Genomic DNA, 6455 nt, shown 5'->3' with positions numbered 1-6455 from the left:
ATGGTCTAGGGATGAACATTTCTACCCCACTACCTGCACAGGAAAAAAGGCACAGTCCAATAGGTTAACTAGAGAGAGAAAGATGTCCAAACAAGGACAAAGTCAAGACAGAGATATGCCAAAAGAGAGATCCCCATAGCAACAGCTTTTAACTTCTCAGCTCTTACCTCATAAAACTCCACCCCTAGAAGAGTGATTCAATTCTGTGTCCTTGAATATTATTACAAGAGCTCCATTTTGGGAGTAGATGGGAATAAGGAAAACTTGAACTCTTCCCATGAACCCAAGTAAGTTGTAAACTTCCAAAATCTAAGCCTTTGTCTCCAGCTAGAATGTCGTTTCCCACCATCTTGGCCTGTCTAAATCCTACTAAACTTTTAAGGCCCACATCAATGTTTCCTTACCTGATCCCCCATAACTCCCCAGCTCTTCAAAGTTGGATATCTTTTTATAGCACATATTACTTTCTACTTTGTATTAGGGTTATTTGATTCACAAGAGATTTTCAGCTTTTGCATTTGATTTTTATAACATCTGCATAGTCATATATATTAACACACCCACACCATATTTTTTGACTGAATTTGAACTTGAATCCATCAGACAACAAACATTTCAAGCTATTGCCTGCCATTCAACCCTCCAGTTCCTACAGTGAAACCATCTTGGTAGAACAGATTTTGCACAGTGATCAAATGTTTTATTATATTTTCTCTTATTTTATAAAAATACAAATGGAAAGCCAAAAAAGTGAAAGGGCTAATACTACAATTTAGACAAAGACTAATATCATTAAACATGTCAAAAGCAATGACTTGAGGCAAACATATTAGAGCAGCTGGTCAACAGGGGATTCAACTGTGAAGGAAAAGAACAAGGTAAAAGAATATGGGCAGATGACTGAAAATACATCATTGAAAATTGAGTCAAAAAAGGTACAGTGTAATGATGAAGGAAATGGAGAATTTTTTAAGATTTTAGTCTGAGAATCAGTATAGATTTCTAATATATATATATGGGCTTCTAGAATCAAAGAAATTCACCATTCCACAGAGCTATCGATTAGGGCACAACTACTATGTATAGTGCTATCAAATGAAAAAAGAAGACTGGTGTTCAACTTCCTTTGAACAAATTTGTCAAGAGAGTTGAAAAGAAGGGCACCTGGGTGGCTCAGTTGTTTAAGCGGCTGCCTTTGGCTCAGGTCATCTCAGGGTCCTGGGATCAAGCCCTGCGTCCAGCTCCCTGCTCAGCTGGGAGCCTGCTTCTCCCTCTCCCTTTGCTCCTCCCCACTCATGCACTCTCTCTCTCTCTCAAATAAATAAATAAAATCTTAAAAAAAGAGAGAGTTGAAAAGATACCTCAAAGTCAACATGAAAGTTCCCTGCTTAATCCTTTGAAAGTCATTATCAAGTCCTTCTTCCCAACATTAAAACCAGAAATGCTTGAAGAACTAATGGCCAAATTTTTTCAAAATTTGTTGATTATAAAACCACAGACCTTTTTTTCAGCCCTTGACTAAATTGTAAGCTCAAGTGCTAGGACTTGGCCTAAGGGTTCTAGGACTATAGGTTCTCACCATAAATTAAGCATAAAGTATTAAATTAATGAATGTAATAAATAAATGAACCTCACTATTTTCCAACAAATATTTGCTGAGGTCCACAGAAGAGATAATACAGTTCTTGAAAGTAGAATGCTTTCAAGTGTAAGGCTTACTTGTGAAAGGAACTTCTGTTCCCAAAGATTATAGTGTTTCCAACAAGAAGTCTGCTATCATCCTTAACATTGTTCTGTACGTAAATTATCTTCTTTTAAAAACAAGCTTTTTTAAGATTTTCTCTTCATCATTGGTTTTAAGAAATTTCATTATTGACATGACTTAGTGTAGTTTTCTGCCTGTTTCTTCTGCTTGGGGTTTTGTTTTTGCTTTTGTTTTTTAGTTTCTTGGATCTGTGGTTTTCTAATTTTCAACAAATTTGGAAAAATTTCAGCCAATAGTTCTTCAAATATTTTTTTCTGACACCCTCCCCCTTTCTGGGACTCCAATGACATGTGTATTAAGGCCTCTTGAAGTTGTCTCACAGCTCACTAATGCTCTGTTCATTTTTTTTCAGTCTTTTTTCTCTGTGTGTTTAACTTTAGAGAGTTTCTTTTTTAAAAAAACTTTTTTTTCTCTCTTTTTCTAAAGATTTATTTTAGAGAGAGAGTGCATGTGAGTGGGCAGGGGGGCAGAAGGAGAGGGAGAGAGAGAATCCTCAAGCAGACTCCCCATGAATGCAGAGCCTGACTCAGGGCTCTATCCCAGGACCCTGAGATCATGACCTAAGCTGAAACCAAGAGCTGGCCACTTAACCAACTGAGCCACCCAGGCACCCCATAACTAGATAGTTTCTATTGTTATATTTTCAAGTTCATTAATCTTTTCTTCTGCAATGTCCAATGTCCAAAAAAATCTTAAAGCAACTTGTTTTTAAAAAGATACTTTATAGAGGTGCCTGGGTGGCTCAGTTGGTTAAGGGGTTGACTCCTGATTTTGGCTCAGGTCATGATCTTGGGGGTCCTGGGATCCAGCCCCGCATCGGGCTCTGTGCTCAGTAGGGAGTCTGCTTGAGGATCCTCTCTCTCCAAATAAAAGATACTTCATGTACAGAACAATGATAAGGATGATAGCAGACTTCTTGTTGGAAACAATATAATCTTTTAGAACAGAAGCTTCCTTACCAGGCAAGGTCTGACATCTTAGCTTATGCACTAAAACCCTATGAATGAATGAATGAATGAATGAATGAATGAATGAATGAATGCCTGACTGCCTGTAGCACTTATTATAAAAATATGTACATGTTAATTTGTTCTTCAGTATCCTGTAACAATTCTTGAATTATTATTTTCATTTTTACTTGTTTATGCCGTCTCTCTTCTTCTGTAGTCTCTGTCCACCATAAGCAGGGACTATAATTGTGTGTTTCTCTTTTTCCCAAGTAGCAGCATTAGTATAATTATTTTGCCCAGGTTTCCTGACTCTCAGTCCAATACTCTTGTTTAACTATTCCACTAACCAGCATCCTTAACATAAATAGTTTACCAAGGTAATTATAAGTATCCCTTGGCATATGCAAGGATGTATTCTTGAAAAGGCATGTATGGTTTTTTTCTTTTTAAAGATTTTTATTTATTTATTTGTCAAAGAGAGAGAGAGAGAGCACAAGCAGGGGGAGCAGCAGAGGGAGAGGGAGAAGCAGACTCCTCACTGAGAAAGGAGCCCGATGCAGGACTTGATCCCAGGACTCTGGGTTCATGACGTGAGCCGAAGGCAGATGCTTAACGACTGAGCCACCCAAGCATCCCAAAGGCATGCATGGTTTAAAATTGTGCAAATCAAAAGCAATTTTCTCTCAAGAAATTATGGTAAAAGATATTATTATGCCATTTCCATTTCAGCTAGGTAAAAGTTTTGCTATAGAAGTAACATGTGCTAACTATCCCTAAATGCACACACTCCCAAATGAGGTAATCATTATTAAAAATATGGTGTGGACTCTTTCACAATTTTCTCCAGGTCAATAGGAATAAATGTAACGCATTATTTTTAATAGCTGCATAATATACTTTAGTGTGGATATACCATACTTTATTCAACTATTCTTCTATTGATGGGCACGCAGGTTTCTTGGTGCTTTTATTTCTGTAGGATAGACTCCAAACAGCTTGGTCAAAGGGTAAGTGTATGTAGCAGACAAAATCAGTTGGCATTTTCCCGCCTCTTTCTTGCTAACAGAATGCTAATTTTGTTCAGGTATTAGGCAGAGAACCCTAACCTCAAGGAAGGTGGTCCTGCTCCCTGGTATGTATGTGACATGTGATTCAGTTATGGCAAAGGAGATGCATGGACAAGTTTTCTGGGGGATGTCTGGAAAAAACTGCCCTTCTTTCAGAAAAGGAGAATGGCACCTCCCTTGCTTCCCTGGCCACTGCCATTCTCCTTTTCTACCTTTGAATGCAGTTGTGATATTTAGATTCAACAGCCCATCTTACACACATGAAGTAAAAAGCCTAGGGATAAAAAGACAATATGTCAAAGATGGTGGATTAGAAGGAGGGAAAAAAAGCCTATATTCTTGAGACCTTGTTGAGCAGCTGATCCAATGTGTGTCCCTCCATATTTCTTGATATGTGAGAAAGAAAAACAAACCGCTGTTTGTTTAAGCCACTATTAGTCAGATATCCTGTCACTTGCAGCCCAAACCATTCTGAACTAATACTGTAGATTTTTAATTTTATTAGATTCTTCAGATTACATTCAAAAAAGGTAGTGTGAGTCCTACTTCTATCAGCAATGGATGGAAGCAGGTAAATAGACATTCATCTGGAATTTATTTTTGTATATGGCATAAGGTAGAGATTTTTGTTTTCTTCTAGTTGGATGACCAATTTTGAAAGCACCGATTATTAAATAAACTATCCTTTTTGCACAGAATTGAAACAGATACTTTATTTTTATTTTTTAAAGTTTTTATTTTAATTCATTAATGTACACTGCTATATTAGTTTCAGGTGTATAATACAGTGACTCAACACTTCTATACATCACTCAGTGCTTATCACGACTATTGCACTCTTTAATCCCCATCACCTATTTAACCCATGCCCCCACCCCCTTCCCCTCTGGTAACGATCAGTTGGTTCTCCATAATTAAGAGTCTGTTTCTTGATTTGTTTCTCTCTCTCTTTCTCTTATTTTCCCCTTCACTCGTTTGTTTGTTTCTTACATTACACATATGAGTGAAATCATATGGTATTTGTCTTTCTCTAACTGGCTTATTTTGCTTAGCATCATACTCTCTAGCTTTATCCATGTTGTTGCAAATGGCAAGATTTCATTCTTTTTAATGGCTGAATAATATCCCATTGTATATATTTATACCATGTCTTCTTTATCCATTCATCAATTAATGGACACTTAAGCTGCTTCCATATTTTGGCTATTGTAAAAAATGCTGCAGTAAACATAAGGGTGGGGGTGCCTGGGGGGTTCAGTCTGTTAGGCGTCTGCCTTCGGCTCAGGTCATGATCTCAGGGTCCTGGGATTGAGCCTCATGTCAGGTTCCCTGCTCAGGAGGGCATCTGCTTCTCCCTCTCCCTCTGCCTCCTACCCCCTGCTCATGTTCTGTCTCTGTCTCTCACTCTCTCTGTAAAATAAACAAACAAACAAACATAAGGGTGCATATATCCCTTTGAATTAGTGTTTTTGTAGTGTGATTGCTGGATTGTAGGGTAGTTCTATTTTTAATTTTTTGAGGACCTTCCATACTGTTTTCCACAGTGGCCACACCAGTTTGCATTCCCACCAAAAGTGCATGAGTATTCCTTTTTCTCCACATCCTCACCAATACTTTTTATTTCTTGTATTTTTGATTTTACCCATTCTGACAGGTGTGAGGTGATATCTCATTGTCATTTTGATTTGTATTTCCTTGATGGTAAGTGATGATGATTATCTTCTCATGTGCCTGTTGGCCACCTGTATGTCTTCTTTGGGGAAATGTCTGTTCATGTATTCTGCCCATTTTTATTGGATTATTTGGTTTTTGGGTGTTGAGGTTTTTTTGGCATTGAGTTTTATAAATTCTTTATGTATTTTGGATACTAACCCATTTACAATTGCACCAAAAAATAATAAAATAGCTAGGATTAAACCTAACCAAAGAGGTGAAAGACCCGTACTCTGAAAACTATAAAACACTGATGAAAGAAATTGAAGAGGACACAAAGAAATGGAAAAATATTCCATGCTCATGGGTTGGAAGAACCAATATTGTTAAAATGTCCATACTACCCAAAGCAATCTACAGATTTAATGCAATCACTATCAAAACAACAACAGCATTTTTTACATAACTAGAACAAACAACCCTCAAATTTGTATGGAACCACAAAAGACCCCCAATAGCCAAAGCAATCTTGAGAAAGAAAAGCAAAGCTGGAGGTATCAGAATCCCAGATTTCAAGATACACTATAAAGCTGTAGTAATCAAAACAGTATGGTACTGGTACAAAAATAGACACATAGATCAATTGAACAGCACAGAGCCCAGAAATAAACCCACGATTATATGGTCAATTAGTCTTCAACAAAGGAGGCAAGAATATGAAATGGGAAAAAGTCTCTTCAACAACTGGTATTGGGAAAACTGGACAACTACATGCAAAATAATGAAACTGGACCACTTTCTTACACCATACATAAAAATAAACTCAAAATGGATTAAGGACCTCAATGTGAGACCTGAAACCACAAAAACCCTACAAGAGAACATAGGCAGTAATGTCTTTGACATAGGCCCTAGTAACTTCTTTCTAGCTATGTCTCCTGAGGCAAGGGAAACAAAAGCAAAAATAAACTGTTGAGACTCCATCAAAATAAAAAGCTTCTGCACACTGAAGGAAACAAT

The sequence above is a fragment of the Mirounga leonina genome, unplaced genomic scaffold, assembly GCF_011800145.1.
Source record: "Mirounga leonina isolate KUSES-001 unplaced genomic scaffold, KU_Mleo_1.0 Mir_101529, whole genome shotgun sequence".
NCBI lineage: Eukaryota > Metazoa > Chordata > Mammalia > Carnivora > Phocidae > Mirounga > Mirounga leonina.
Note: the sequence above shows the minus strand (reverse complement) of the source record.